Genomic DNA, 17,060 nt, shown 5'->3' on the forward strand with positions numbered 1-17,060 from the left:
GAGTGAGGAAGGGAGAAAGCCCCAAACTAGAGAGTCAATGTAGGCCTAGGACCACATGCCATTTAGGTAACCAACACACGTTTTTATTTACTTTTTAAACTATAATTATAAAGAAAAAATAGAGTCATTCCAAGTGAATACATGGTTATTTGAAACTGTATGACAATCTTCAGAAATATTCTTCAAGCATGAAATATTAGTCATTCTTGAATAAGGGATAATATGCATTTTAACAAGTCTAATTCTCAAAAAAACCTGACTCAAATTTTAGTATCAAAAAAGATTTTTTTAGATTATTCTCTGATTAACGTTGCCTCACACCATGCTGGTATGCTGACTGGAGCTTGACTCTGATGCTTTATTTTGGCAAGAGAGTTACCTAGATTCTTCAAAACTATGCCCACCAACCACAAGCTCTGCTAGCTCCTAGGATATGATGGATGGTAGTATATATCTGTGTTCGAGATCAACATGGATAACTTTGGAGAAGAAAGGTCATCACCAGGTAGTGGGACACAACACTTTATCTTGGCTCTAGTAAGTATTAGAGAGCCTCTACTCTATGTAGAGATTTGGGAAGCTGTCTTTATGCAATGTATAACCACAGTGATGAAATCAGAGATACTCAAAATCTGGAAGCAATATTAATAATATTCAAGATAGAAATCATCACAAAAATCTAGTAAGAGCGTGCCAATTTAATAAGAGGATGCTATACAGGGCATTATCCTCAGGCCCATTTCTACTTTGCATTCTGGTGCTACCTGGTGTTACAATCAGATTTAGAATTCTAGTCAGTGGTGTGGGTATCTAAGGATGACCAAAAGATGCATGTGTAGTTAACATCTTATCAGTCATCTCTTTTCATTACATAGCAGACTTAGAAGTCAAGGATTTAATATTTCAAATGTTTTCTAATTTCCCAAGGTACTGGTTTCTGGGGGGAGGGAGGAAAAAGAGGGATTCCAAAGGCATGCATCTATCATTATCCTCTCATATCCTGTGAATGTCTTCATGGCAAACCTCTCCCTCAAACCAGATACCTGGGAGGAAAAAAAATGCTATTTTCCAACACTTGGATCAACCTTCCAAAAACCTTTAGAGTGAAATTCACTTGTCTTTTTTGGTGTGTTACTACATTTTCTGTGTCAATATTTCTAATCCTTTTGTTTTCAAGCTAATTTTGAACTCATGAAAAATAAGAAACCTCTATATCTTGCATCAGAAGTATCATTACACTTTTCAAAGCTGTTTTTATTAGCTATCTTTTTGAAAAGAAAAATAGAATGCTAAGGAAGAGATTTTTGTTGCTGTTGTTGTTCATTACTGTAATGATATTCAGAAAATGCCTGACTAGACAAACAAAGATGGAGAGGCAACAATCAAAAAAGGTTAATGGTAACACAAACCACTGAACCTGATATTGTGTTAGGTGGAAAAAAACCCTGACATGGAGCTGCTTTGGGACTTAGCTCAAAAGCTTGCTAGCTCTATGACCCTGCAGCAAGTAATTTTTTTTCTATTCTTTAGCTTGTCTCAAACAGAAGCAGAATGACATAATGGTGGGAAAGTGCTGAATTTGGATGATGAGCATTTGAGTTCAAATCACAAATCATCCTGGGTCTACTACTTACTAACTATATGACTTTGGAGAAGTTACTTTGACTCTCTGCAGCTTAGTTACCTTACATGTAAAATGAGGGATTTGGAGGGGTAGAGCCAATATGGCTGCATAGAAGCAGGAAAACTCCATGAGCTCACCCCATAACCACCTCAAATACCTATAAAATATGGCTCTAAACAAATTTTAGAACAGAACCCACAAAGTGACAGAGAGAAACAAATCTACCACTGAAGGCAGCCTGGCAGGTGGACAGAAAGGATCCATCACAGTGCACTAGGAGATGAGCCCAGACGAAAGTGAGCCCAAAGTTTTAGCCCTAAGGCAGCCCCAACCAGCAGTGGCTGGAGCAGACTTCAGGAGAGTGGATCACCAGCAGCTGTGGTTCTTTCCATAATTATCAACTCATAAATTCCAAAGGCAAAGTAAAAGGTCAGCATGGAACTCTGTTGGAACTGGGGGGAATAGAGGCATGGTCCAGTACCTGCCCCCCAGGATCAAGAAGCAGCAGAGGTGCAGCAACCCTGCAATTGCCTCCATGGAGCTGCTTCAGACCTCCTGGACTGCAGATATTAGGGGGACTAAGCAACCATTCAAAAGGTAATCTGTCTTGCTTTAAACTGCTTGGATCTGGATCACTGTCTTGGGTGGAGGTCCTGGAGTGTGTGATCAGTGAGCCAGAGCTTGTGGGGCCTTCAGAGGGAGCACCAACTAATACCTCCAGCAGCTGTGAAAACCCCAGCAATTTGGGACAGAGCTCTCCTCTCTGAAAGGAGAGTTCTACTGTGGCAAAGACCTCAAAAGTCAAGTATTTGAGTGGCAACATGAGCAAGCAAAGGAAGCAAAGCAAGAACAGCAATCAAACCTTAGATTCCTTTTTTGGGGACAAAAAGGACAAAAGCATGGAATGGGAAGAAGATAATGAAGTCAGAACTCCTGCACCAAAATCTCCCAAGAAAAATATGAATTGGTTACAGGCCATGGAGGAGCTCAAGAAGAATTTTGAAAAATAAGTAAGAGAAGATGAGGAAAAAGAGAAATGAGAACGATGCAAGAAAATCATGAAGAGTGAGTCAACAACCTGACAGAAGAAAACAACACCTTAAAAAATAGACTAACTAAAATGGCAAAAGAGGCTCAAAAAGGCAATGAGGAGAAGAATGCCTTAAAAAGCTGAATTTGCCAGATAGAAAAAGAATTTCAAAAGTTCACTCAACAGAATAATTCCTTAAGAATTAGATTGGATCAAATGGAAGCTAATGAATTTATGATGAATTGAGATACTATTAAACAGATCCAAACAAATGGAAAAATAGAAGGCAATGTGAAATATCTCATTGGAAAAACCACTGACCTCGAAAATAGATACAGGAGAGAGAATTTAAAAATTTTTGGACTACCTGAGGGCCATGTTCAAGGAAAGCACCTAGAAATCATCCTTCAAGAAATTTTCAAGAAAAATTTCCCTGATGTTTTGGAATCAAGGGCAAAGTGGAGATTGAAAGAATTCACTGATCACTTCTTAAAAGGGATTCCAAAAAGAAAATTCCTAGGATTATTGTAGCCAGGTTCCAGAGTTCCCATATCAAGGAGAAAATATTATAAGCAGCCAAGAAGAAACAATTTAAATATTGTGGAAATGCAATCAGGATAACATAAGATCTAGCAGCTTCTACATTAAGGGATTGAAAGGCTTGGAATATGATATTCTGCAGCTCAAAGGAGCTAGGGTTAAAACCAAGAATCACCTACCCTGCAAAACTGAGTATAATGCTTCAGGGGAAAATATGGTCATTTAATGAAATAGAGGACTTTCAAGCATTCTTGATAAAAAAACCAGAGTTGAATAGAAAATTTGACATTCAAATACAAGAAGCAAGAGAAGAATGAGAAGATAAACAAGGAAAAGAAATCATAAGGAACTTATCAAAGTTGAACTATTTACATTCCTACATGGAAAAATGATAATTGTAACTTATGAAAGTTTTCTCAGTATGAGAATAGTTGAAGAGAATATAAATGTGTATATATATATATATATATATATGTCTATATAGGAGGCTATATGTGTGTATGAATACATAAGTGAATGTGTATATATATATATATATACACATATATATGTGTGTGTGTACAGGTATACATAGACAGAGGGCACAGGACCAATTGAATAGGAATGGATGATATTTAAAAAATAAAATTAAGAGGTGAGAGACAAATATATTGAGATGAGATAGGGAGAGACAGAATGGAGTAAATTATCTCATATAAAAGAGGCAAAGAAAAACTCTTACAATGGAGGGGAAGAACAGGAAGGTAAAAGGGAATGGTTTACTCTAATTGAATTTGGCTTAAGGAGGGAACATACATACTAAATTGGGTATCTTACCCTATAGGAAAGTTGGGGGGAAGGGGCTAAGAGGGGGGATTATAGAAGGGAGGGCATATTGGGGGAGAGGTCAGTTAGAAGCATATGCTTTTGAAAAGGAACAGGGTCAAAGTAGAAAATATAACAAGTTAGGGTGTGGGATAGAATGGAGCAAAATATAGTCAGTCTTTCATAATGTATTCATTATGGAAATGTTTTGTGTTACTACACATGTACAAACTTTATTGAATTGCTTATCTTCCCTGTAAGAGTGGGTGATGAGGGAAGAAGGGAAAGAATCTAGAATTCAAAGTTTTAAAAAATTATTACATTATTAATTTTATTATTATTTTTATTTTTACATGCAACTGGTAAATAAGATATACAGGCACTGGGGTATGGAGTTCCATCTTGCCCTACTGGAAAGTCAGAGCAGGGATGGGGAAGGATATAGAAGAGAGCAGATTGGGGGAGGGGGATTCAGTGGGATTGCTGTTTTGGGGTGGTGGGTAGGGGAAAGATGGGGAGAAAATTTGTAACTCAAAATCTTGTGGAAATGAAAGTTGTAAACTAAAAGTAAATATAAAATTAAAAAAAAAACAAGTCACTTAAAAACAAAATAAAATAGGGGGTTTGGTTCAAATCTAACCCTTTCCATCTCAACTACACTCTGCCCCAAGGTAGGTCTTCTTGAGCTGTGCATCTACTCAGGTCAGGAGTAAAACTAAATCTAAGTATTTTAGAACTGGAAAAAAGCTGCAAAGTTCCTTCCCACTTTGCACCCCCATTAGCAACAAATTTTAATGTTTCATTTGTTATGTCATCACTTGTCACTTTCCCTTCATGGACCTAGATAACAACCTCTCTATCATTCAGTGGATGATATTAAAAAATTGCTCTGGCCAGAATATTCATTAGTCATTTATTCAACCCAGAAATGAACTTCTCTATGTACCTAGATAGGCTACTCTTGTACAATAGATATGCAAGACATCAATATATCCATACATGAAGCCTTTACAAGTTGGTAGGACCTGGTAGAAATTCCATTCCTCCAACATACATTTCAAGAAATCATTGTCACCTTCATACCACAATGACAAATATGAGTAGGATTTTAGTGGCAGGACAATCTTAAAATCACTAGAAATAAATATAGCCAGTGATTTTTAAAATATTGCCCAATTAAAATATAGAGTGTACATTCACCTGATGTATATTATGAGGTAATACTCATGTGATGAATTTCACAAAGTTGAGGGGTTACATATAATGTAAAACATTTTGTTGAAAGTCAATGGAAAAAGTAACAAAAGTGGTTTTGTCACTGGTGCATACTTCAGAATACCTGGACAAAAAAGAAATTAGATGAGATGTTTTGGAAAAAAACATATGATATAGTTCCATCTCCACCAAAAGTGGAGTGTTTAGTAACTACTTGCCATGTAATTAGTGATAATTTAATCCTTAAAAGGTAGAAAAACCAACAAAAATAAATTATCTTTTTGGTCTGATTCTCAATAATGGAGAAATTGGAAAATAGCATTGAAATGTTGAGAAGCCTGGGAAAAATGCATCACTCAAGATTGTGGTTGTGATAGAAGAAATAAAAGCTGACCATAGCCTGATGTGCATCCTAGCTATGAGGTAAAAAGATCTTGCAAAGGAACAATAAGTAGTATCCTGTAGACCAAAATGCTACATAACTCTGGAGGGATGGGAAATACTTAAGGTTAAAATTTTGAAGACATAAAGGGATATACTTTCAAGAAGAAAAAAACATATAATTCATCTAAAAAGATCAAGGTAGAAATACAGGTAACTAACCAACCAACTTAGGTTTTGAAAATAAAAAGGAACAGAAAGTAGAAATAAGTAAGACCAGGTAAAAGGAGGTAGGTATGATTGTGATACAGACTTCTATGAGTAGTAGTAGGAGTATTAAAATTCAGAATAAGGCTGAGTCTACCAAATTAAGTTAAGGAAAACGTAATGAGCAGGCTTTTTTTTTTAATTTTAAGAGAAAGGTAAGATAAAAAAAGGGTTATAGCTATTCTATTTTTTTTACTCATTTAATGGCATGTATACTTAATTGCTTTTTTTTCCTTCTTTACTTCTTAATGTTGCTCCTGAAGTCTCTCTCTTTTAGAGGACCAAATTAGTTCCCTCTTCCAATCAGTTTTTTTTGGTAATAGACTTTAGAAATCTTCTCTCCCTCTACTCTATTTTCTCCCTATTATGCCTCATTCTTAAAAACTATCAATTCATGATGGAATTAATTAGAAGAAAATCATTGCTTCCTATGCCAGAAGTTTCCTTGTGTCCCTAATCAGGAGGCCGGATTCTCCTTCCTGCCTCCCTCCCATTCTCGATCCCAATTTGTCATATTCAATGGTGATACATATAAAATCTTATACATGGTCAAAAAAATCTATGATGAAAGTACAAGATGACTAAGATATGGTTAGAGAGGAATTGCTTTGAAAAGATCTAAGAATTTTAGTGAGCCGTAAGCAGTGAGGTGTGGCAGAAAAAAAAAAAGTGTGGCCTGAATACAGGCATATCTTCCCTTATTGTACTTTATTGCACTGCAAATATTGAATCTTTTTTTTTAAATCAATATTTGTGGCAACCCTGTGTTAAGCAAGTCTATTGGCACCATTTTTCCAACAGTATGTGTTCACATTGTGTCTCTGTGTCATATTTTGGTAATTCTGGCACTATTTCAGACTTTTTCATTGTTATAATGCATATTATAGTGATCTTAGCTGTCACTATTTTAATTGTTTCAAACTACCACAAATTTAATCGATAAATGTTGTGTGTTCTGACTGCTCCACTGACCAGTCAGTTGTTTTCTTGTCTCTCTCCCTCTCCTCAAGCCTCCCAACTCTCTTAATAATATTACATAAATTTAGTTGATAAAGATGTGAGAGGGTTTGAGATGATGACTCTGATTTTGTAGATAAAGTACTATCAAACAGCATCTCATCCTACAGAGAAATCTTTCACCAAAGGAAGTTAATCAATGTGGCAAATTTCAATGTTGTCTTAGTTTAAGAGATTGCCACAGCAAGGTAACCATTACCCTGATTAATCAGCAGTCATTAATATCAAGGCAAGACCCTCCACCAGCAAAAAGATTACCTCTTGCTGAAGTTCAGATGATAATTAGCACTTTTAAGCCATAAAGTAATTTTTAATTAAGGTATGCACATTGTTTTTTTAGACACAGCACTATTGCACACTTAATAAACTGCAGAATAGCATAAATATGGAAACCAAAAAAATTTCTGTGACACTTTATTCCAATATTCACTTCATTGTAGTGGTATGGAAGCAAACCCATAATCTCGTCAAGGTACGGCTGTAAAATCTTACACTACGTTAAGAGAGTCATAACTTTCAGGAACAGGCCACTCTAGATTATCCTCCATATTTTGTTTGGAGTAATATGGCCAGTTCTAGAACCACAGTTTAATGACACAGATAAACTTGAGAGTGTCCAGAGGATAGAGACCATTTTGATAAAGGCCCTTGCCTTCATGTTATATAAGGATCACTTGAAGGAATTAGGCATTTGAACCTGAAGAAGAGAAGATTCAGGTCTGAAAATCTTTCTGACTGTAAAGCCAGCCATCAGCAACTCTTCTAAGAATAGTTGCTGTGAATAACTTTAAGGTTCTGATTGCATAGTATAGTAAACTCTATTAATTCAGCAATAAACTAAAGAAAACATTCCAGAAACTGAAGTACAATATTCAGAACAATGTGACATAAAAATTTTTTTTACCAAAGTGGCCACATGGTCTTAAAAAAACCATATTATTCTGTAAGTCACAATCTCCTCAATTAATTTAGATTACCCTAGTAAAATCTTCTTTCATATTGAATGGAGGCTGGTTTCCAATTATCCTTGAGCTAAACATACTTAAGAGGTAGTAGAAAGTACAAAGGCCACCCACCCCTAGGTAACAATTAAGTTATAATATCTCAATTACTACTAAGTACCCTCTTAAAGGGTAGTGGAAAGTACAAAGGTTATCTCCCCCAGCTCACAATTAAGTTATGGGATATCTCAATCATACCCTCTTAAGGGGTAGTGGATAGTACAAAGGCATCCACCCCTAGGTCACAAGTAAGTCACAAATCCCATCAGTCAGCACTGAGTACCCAAATAAAGCTCCTTTCCTCTTAAATTGAGACTGACTTCCAAACTCCACAGCTTCTCTTCCACCATCTGGCTGCTCCAAGCTCTTGCCTATATTTGCCTGACTGTTGCCTGGATTCATGGGTAGGCAGCTCTCTGATCGCAGCTCACAGGGTCTTCTCCATCCCAAGCTCTTTACAGTTTCTGTTTTTAGGAAAACAAAGCTCAACAAGGCTACGACAATATTTACACATATTACCAGCACTATCATCTCAATTTGCTTTCTGTCTGAGAATTTAACACGGACCAACACATAGGGATTCTCTCTGAAAAACCAAACATAAATCAGCAGTAAAGTCCCAGGACTTCTGTAAACAGCAGTAAAGCCCTCTTTCAGGACTTCTGTAAACAGACAGCAGTAAAGTCCTCTTTTAGGGCTTCTGAACCCACAGTAAAGTCCCAGGGCTTCTATAATAGCAGCAACATGTTCTGTCAGCAGACAAGATTCTTTGTTCTGACAAAGTAATATCAACACAGACAGAACAGACAGACAAAGTCCTGACACCACAAGTATCCTTCCTCCCAATTCTGCTTGGTCCCAGCTCATGCTCCAGTTTTTATCTGCTCTATGTGATAACATTAGACCTATTAAGGACAAGGAAAGTCTCCAAACTCCCTTAGGTCTATTAAGGGCAACACGATGTATATTGTTTCCAACAAAGACTTGACATAATCAGAGATGAGTCCCAAAGGCATTTGAATAACTGAAACAAGGAGCAAAGTACTCCTTTGCTTGCCATTACACTGACTTACATGAACTGATGCTGAGTGAAGTGAACAGAACCAGAAGAGCTTCATACATAATAATAGCAACTCTGTGCGATGATCAACTATGATAGACTTCGCTCTTTTCAGCAATACAATAATGTCAAATAATTCCAAATGACTCATGATGGAAAATGCTATCCACACCCAGAGAAAGAAGTGTGATGTCTGAATGCAGATCAAAGTATATTATTTTTACTTTCTTTTTGTTTTTTTTCTTTCTCATGGTTTTTCCTTTTTGCTGGTATTCTTCTTTTACATGACTAATATGGAAATATATTTAATATGATTATACAGGTGCAACCTATATCAGATTGCTTGCTGTTTTGCAGAGGGAATTAGGGAGAGAGGGAGGAAAGGAGAAAAATTTGGGACTCAGAATCTTATAAAAGTGAATGTTGGAAACTATCTTTACATGTATTTGGGAAAAAATACTATTAAGTGGGGGAAAAATAATAGCTTTCTGTAAGTATTTAAAACATTGTTATGGGCACCTTGAGACTAGACCTGTACTGTTTGGTGTTAGAAGAAAGAATAAACAATGATGAGTAAGTTTCAAAGAACCAATACAGACTAGATGCTCAGGAAAATTCCTACTGCTTAAAACTGTCCAAAAAGTATAAAAGGCTGCCACAAGATGTAGTGGCTATAGACTAAAACGACTACTGAGGTTCCTTCCAGATCTCTGTGTCTGTGATTCTGCAAATGCTTTTTGTATAATATAGTTGACTTCTAAGAATTACATGAGGTAATATGCAAAGGCCTGAGACTTCAAAAGCATGAACAGAGAAAAAAATACAAAAGCTGTATATCCTAGCCTAGTGTTTGTAAAGGCTGGGAGTTCCTTTTGAGCAATGAACACAAGTCAAGTTATATTAATTCTTTAAATCCCAGATGACCTATAGTCATTGACCCTGAATTTTTGTTCATTTCTATTTCACAATCTCCTGTGCTTACTTCTCCCAGCATGGGGGAGGGAATGGTCTGTGATAAGCGCATCCTAGGCCTGGTGCCTGGTGTGTTGGCAAATTAACAGAGTATATGGAGATTAACTTATTGCCTCCTCCATTCCTGATTGCGGGAATTTCTTCCAGCTATCTCTCCATTGTGACCTTCTAGGGTCAAGAACCATGTAGAGACCTGGTTTAATATAAATGCATTATTAGTAACATAGCTCCAAGCCGGCAGTTATAGGAAGCAGGCTCATTGAAAGAGCATAGCCAAAACTCCCCTACCTCCCAGATATTCATGGTCACAGAAGCACATACCTCCCTCCTCCCTTTTTGTCCCAAGTCATGGCTCCTAACTCATTTCACCCCCCATACCAATGAAACAAAGGTCCAAGGCACCTCACCTCATTTGGTGTTTACCCTCATTTTATCACTGGCATAGGTCCCTACCAACTGTATAATGACAAGGAGGGCAGGGAGAAAAGACAAGAGGAAAGGCCAAGGCAATTGGTGAAACTTCCTCAGTGAAAGCTTGATCTGGACTGAGGTAGCTGTGGGGTTTGTGATGGGACATACAATATTCTAACACATTCAGATTCTGAGGGTAAAATAGAGGCCTTGGAAGGACATGATGGTACTGAGGGCTACTCAAGTTCCCCAGGACTCAGAGATTCTGAAATTCCACTCCCTTTCATTCCACTGTGTTAAATATTCTCTAGATATTCTTTTCTGACATTCTGATAGATCCTCCAGGGAGCAGCACAATTCAGTTATCAACCCCACTCTGAATTACTTTTTCAAATTGTTTATTTTTCTGTGAGTGGTCAGATAGTTATTGGGCACTGTGCATTTCTGGTTTGGAAGAGAGAATTGTATTTTAGGAGGAAAGGAACAAAAAAGTGAAATGTAGGATGATGAAGACAAACTTTGCTCACAGGACGCAGCCGGGTACAATAGCACTTGACTGAGGCTCATGTTCCTATAACAGATATTATAAACTTCTATGTAACACATGGAAGATCTTTGTCTTAATTTAACAAAAAAGAAACTGCATCATTTAAATTTTATGGAAGAAAGAAAACACCGGGGAAAACAATGTATTTGTTGTTCAGTTGTTCAGCCATGTCCAACTCTTTGGGACTTCTATAGACTATAGCACCCCAGGCTCTTCTATCCTGTGCTAGTTCTTGAAGTCTGTCCAAGTTCATGTTTGTTGTTTTCATGACACTGTCTATTCATCTCATCCTTTGCCATCTCTTTTCCTTTTGCCTTCAGTCTTTCTGAACATCAGGATTTTTCCAACAAATCCAGTCTTCTCATTATGTGGCCAAAATATTTAAGCTTCAGCTTCAATATCTGACCTTCCAGTGAATAGCATGAGTTAATTTCTTTAACACTGACTGCTTTGATTTCCTTGTGACTTTCAGAAGTCTTCTACAGCATCACAATTCAAAAAGTATTGATTCTGTCATGTTGGACTTTCCTTATAGTCTAATTCTCACAGTCACATGTTACTCCTTTGCCTATACACACATTTGTCAGGAAGGTGAGGTCTCTGCTTTTTAGTAGGCTGTCTAGATTTGCTTCAGTTTTCCTTCCAAGGAACAAGCATTTTTTTTTTAATTTCATGACTTCAGTTACCATCTGCAGTGATCTTTGAGTCCAAGAATATGAAATCTGACACTGCTTTCATTTCTTTTCCTTCTATTTACCAGGAAGTGATGAACCAATTGCTAGGATTAAGCCAAAAACCAGTATAGCATGAAATTATTTTAAAGCTTAAATATGAAAATTTCTTTGAGTTCAGGGGGTATTTAATAATGATTCTTTTTAAGCAAGATGAGCAGAGAGTAAGTTCCATTCTTTCTCATCTTGTTCTTTTTTACTGGTATCCATAGCACTCTATCTGGCCTTAAAAAAGTAATGAATGAAAAAACATTTAAAGGGCATATATATATATATGTGTGTGTGTGTGTGTGTGTGTGTGTGTGTGTGTGTGTATGTATATAAAATTTGAGAAATACTTAGGTCCATATATGCCATGTCCATTGTCTAGTGGTGCTATCTGAACCAAACTACTTCTACCCTTGATTAACCTAGGGACATTACTTCCTTTGGGGCTAAGGTGTTCAGGTCTTGCTTTTGCTGTGTAGAATGGCAACCCCTGCTTATCAGGAGAGGGATAGTGGTAGAAGTCAGGACTTATTCCTTAGAAAAACTCTGAAAACTCATATACTTTTAGAGTTTGAAGGGATCATTGAGATCACATGGCCTAACCCCCTAATTTTAGAGATGATAAAATCTTGGTAAAATTTCTTGATGTTTTGAGGCCTCAGTTTCATCATCTCTAAAAACAGAGTACAAATAAGGGACCCTGGGTGTAAAGTTAATGTTCTTTCTGCTCTTCTATATAACCTATTAAAATTGTCTGTGCTTTTCTGATTCATGAAAATTCCAAAGATTGGCAACAAAGTCTTTGTACAATGCTTTCAATGATCCTAAGTTGCTCCTAGATAGAACAACCCAATAATCAATCAACGATAATATCATATTGCCAACTTTGGGGTCACAAATTACCAAACAACATGATCCTACAAGACTCCTGATTGGAGATTACTCGAGGGACAATACAATAATACATGGTGTGTAAGCATGTTCTAATATGTTGACAACAATGCCTTGCTTGCAAGAAGTAGACAATGAATAAAATCACAAGGATGTAGGTAATCAATAGATTAAGGGATTAAAACTAGAGGGGACTTTAGAGGCCTGTAATGCCATGCACAGAAGCTTTCCAGAAGAATGCTACTGTGAACAGCTTTTAAGATTCTAATTACACAGTATAGTGATCACTCTATTTATTCCATAACAAATCAAAGCAAAACTTTCACAGAGAATCAAGGTACAGAATTCACAATGTTACAACTTATCAAAGAAAATCAGAATATAATATTCATAGCATTGTCTCAAAGTAAAATAGTCACTCTTAAGTTAATTCAATCAGTCACTCATCAGTAGTCTCAAAGTACATAGTCAAAGTCTTACACTCATGGGGCAGCTGTTAACTCAATCAGTCACTTGTTCATCAATCAATTACTAAGTATCATACACAAAACTCTCCACCCCTAGGTCACTAGTAAATACAATTTCATCTTTACTCAGTACCCAGGGAGAGGTCTTTCCATCTTGACTTGGGGCCTGTTCTCAGATTCCCTGGATTCCCTTTCATGGTCCCAGATTCTACCTGGATTCACCAGACCGTCACCTGGGTTCAATGGCAGACAGCTCCCAGTGCCTTGTCCAGCTTTCTGTGCAGGTCCTGCTCCACACTGAAGTTCACAGGATCTGGTCTATGTCATATCTTTCACCATTTCTGCTCCAGGGAATTCAAGGCTCAACCAAGCCACAAAGTCTCAGCATCCTGGTCATGCTTCCTCAGTCACCTGGGCTCCTGTTCAGAAGAAGCTCCACCACCACCACAAGTTTTCAGGAAATTCTGGCTCAGTTCTCTATTCTTCTGTAGTTGCTCTGCCACCAGATCTTGGTCTCAAGAAAATTCTGACTGTGCCTCTCTGGGGGTTTTCTTATATATACAGCATTAGCTATTTATTTTTTATTACAGCCAACCCCTTCCTGTTACTGACGTAACAAGAGACAGGAGTTCATACTTTCTGTTCCCCCAACAGAGGCTTGATCAGTTAGTAAGTGCTAAGTACCTGCTATCTTTGACAACAAAAAGGTATCTTCAAATTCAAATTACATTACCATTACAAGGCTGTGGGTACATGTAGCAGCAAGCACCCCAGCATCCCCAGGGTCCTTGCCAACACAGGTTCTTGGATCTGCTTTGATAAAGGAAAGCAACTCAAAATGGGTTAACAAGCTTATTTTAATCGAACATATATCGTTTACCTAGTTCAGGGGAAAGAGGTCAGCACCCTGAACTTCAGAATATACAGACAGAATTATCAAGACAGAAACAGATCAAGTAGACAGATTTCAAACTGTCCAACCATTACATGCATACCCAATCAACATCTGGGTTTCAACATCTGGGTTTTTCAAAGCCGAGGTGGGTGGGGGGGGGCTCTCAACAACGGCTTCCCAGAATCCAGATGAAATCACAGAACACTTCTCAAAGTGAGCCCAAAACAAAGCTACACATCAGGGCTTATATAGCCTTCTCCTGGCTCAGAGAATGTAACAACCTTATTGACCCACTGGCCAATCAAGAAGTATCTACTGAAAAACAAGCCTCCCACCCCAGGCTCCAGGTGCACTTTAGCCTAGGGGCAGGGAAGATCTTCCAAATTTACATTCCCATTACAGTACATCATTGAACCTCAGTTTCCTCATTTATAAAACAAGAATTATCACACTTACTCTATACATTTCACCAGGTTGTGATGAAAATGCTTTGTAAAACTTAGTTGTTATGTTTTATGCTTATTTTTCTACTGTGGAAGGGTAGTAATGAGCCATGGAGATGTTTACATCATGTGATGTGGCTATAGAAATCACCATCAGTACAGGGAAGGAGAACTGTACTGTGTGCAGGTGATCCCCCTCTTCCCCTCTGCTTTTCAGCTCTTTTTTATGTCCTACTTTTCACTATTTGAATGTAAGCTTGTTGAGGACAGGCACTGTCTTTTTTGCTTTATTTGTATCCCCAGTGCCTAGCACAGTGCCTGGAACATAGTAGTTGCTTAATAAGGGCTTTTTTCCCCCATTTGCTTTCCGATACCATCCACTTCCTTTTCTACCTCTTGGTTTCCCTGGCTTTCTTCATGTCTCAGTTAATGCCTCATCTTGTACAAGTCCTAGTCCTCCTTAATCTGAGTGCCTTTCCTCTGAGACTATCCCCAATTTATCCTTGACTGTGTAAATACTTTTCTTACGTAATTATTTGAATGTTGTCTCCCCAATTATATTGTAAGCTTCTTGGGAGCAGAGGACTCTTTTCCCCATTTCCACCCTCTTGTAGTTAAGGTCCTGTTTTCCCTTTAAAAAATAAAATTTCAGCATAGTATCATTCTTATTGGAGATTATGAGGTATAGGAATTATATCATGGAGTTTCATAGTGCAATGGTCCTCTTTAATTGAATCACAGACTATGTAATAGTCCATTTCACCCTTTATTATTATCATTGGTCATCTATCTGCATGCAGAAGAGAGAGGTAAGGGGGCAGAGGAGAGCTGTGAGATAGGAGAGAAATAAAGGAAGCTTGCTGAACCAGTTGTGATAGAGGTGAAGAAACAAGTATGAATCAAATGTCTATTTTTCTTCACAAAAAGAATGGAAGAAAAGTGCCAGTTTCAGTAGCTGTAATCCTCTCAAAAACCTCCCCCTCGAAAGTCATATTTCTATATTTCTGCACTGCATATTGTGTATAAAAATAAAATATGGCTCTGTGAAGCCAATAGGCTTATATGCCACATCCTCCATCATTATGAAGGAAGAAAATTAGTTTTCTTAAACAGCTGTTATGCTTCAGTAGACAGTCTTAGCTAGATATCAGCAGCATTTCTATATTGTGTTTCTAAGTTCTGTTCACAATGGGATAGCTACTTTATGATGTGGAGCCTCTAACTTACTTTCTTGGAAACTTTAAAAAACTAACCAAAACAACCAAAATATGAGTTGAGTTTCAAATTGTTTTTTTTAAATTCTTCCCTGAAACTGCCTAATGGTATGATCCACCAACTCAAGAAATTTCTGTAGACACAGACAACACCCATTTCTTCAGTGACGTAGAGTATCCAAATGAAATATGTATCCCTTGCAGCTTGTATGTGAATGAAAAGGCGAGGGTTCCATGCTTTCAGATGCCTCTTTAATAATAATTCCTGACATATAACTAGAGTGCTAAGCTTTGCAAAATTTCATTTGAACTTCACAATAACCTAGTCATATAGCTCTGAAGAATATCACTTGACCATTTTTGGAGAAAGAAAGGGCTTATCTAGGGTTAAGTGACTTAACTATGATCACACAGTTGGCAAAAACCTGAAGTAGGATTTGAACCCAGGTCTGCCCCAGGTTCTAGGTCCAGCACTCCATCCCTTCTGCTTGGCAATTGCCAAGTACTTTCTCTTCCCACCATAGGATTATGTTTTTAGAGTGAGAGGAGGTCATCTAGTCCAGCAGACTCATTTTATAGATGAGATGAGAAAAATAAGACCCAAAGAAGATCATGGAGCCATCAAGTGGCAGAGGCAGTATTCAAACCTATATATTCTGACTCCAAATCCAACTTCCTTCCCTCTGCACAATGCTACCTGTTAATTGGCACTGATTGGCAGATGTTGCAGAGAAAATATTCGCTGTGAGTCTTTCAGAGCCTGCCCCATGCTGTCTTCAGGGAAAGAAGAAAAATAAAACCACAACTATAGTTGCTATTATTGTTTCTCTTGCGTCTACAGTCTTGGCTCAGTTCAACACTCTGTAGAAATGGAACACTTAAATTCAGGGCTCAGGCAGCAGCCCACACGCTCATTCTTCAGGGGTTTCTGGGACTAAAGAAAGTGCGTGCCAACAAAAGAAACACAGATCCAGAGGACAAAATTATTTATATTGATAAACACATATACACATGCGCAGATCCACTAACCAAAATTATATATTCTAGAAATTTCTAAACTTGGCTTTCAATATAGCAGTACTTTTAACTCTTCAACAGAATAGAAAACTACATCACTATTCTCAAAACTGCTATATCTCTCTATGACTATAGGCAGCTTAGCAGAGACTTGGAGGCCGTGGCAACCTGAAGGCCTAAGAATTTACCTGTTCAGGCTGTTCTGGCCTTTAATCTTAGGGACTATATCCTCTGGGCCATAGCTCCAAGTATTAACATGGAGTGTTCCATCTTGATTATGTTGGGTCCGTTTTCCCATTCAGAATCAGAGTGCAAATAAACCAATGAAATCCAGGTATGGGGTAAGAAGGGCAGGGAATAGGGAGGGTAGTTTACCTATGTCCAGTGTAATGGCAACATTTTGTCTTCCTCTCTCAAAAGAAGTGACTTTGTATCATCTTATGTGGTTCTTCCTATTAACAACAAGCATTTGAAAGATTTGGAAGAGGATTTCTCCTCTCAGATAAATGTCTATTCTATCTGTGGAGGCTGTCAAGCCTAGGGCA

Source organism: Petaurus breviceps, unplaced genomic scaffold (assembly GCF_028583685.1).
Source record: "Petaurus breviceps papuanus isolate PSGF00001 unplaced genomic scaffold, PetGlider_PUasm1.0 151, whole genome shotgun sequence".
NCBI lineage: Eukaryota > Metazoa > Chordata > Mammalia > Diprotodontia > Petauridae > Petaurus > Petaurus breviceps.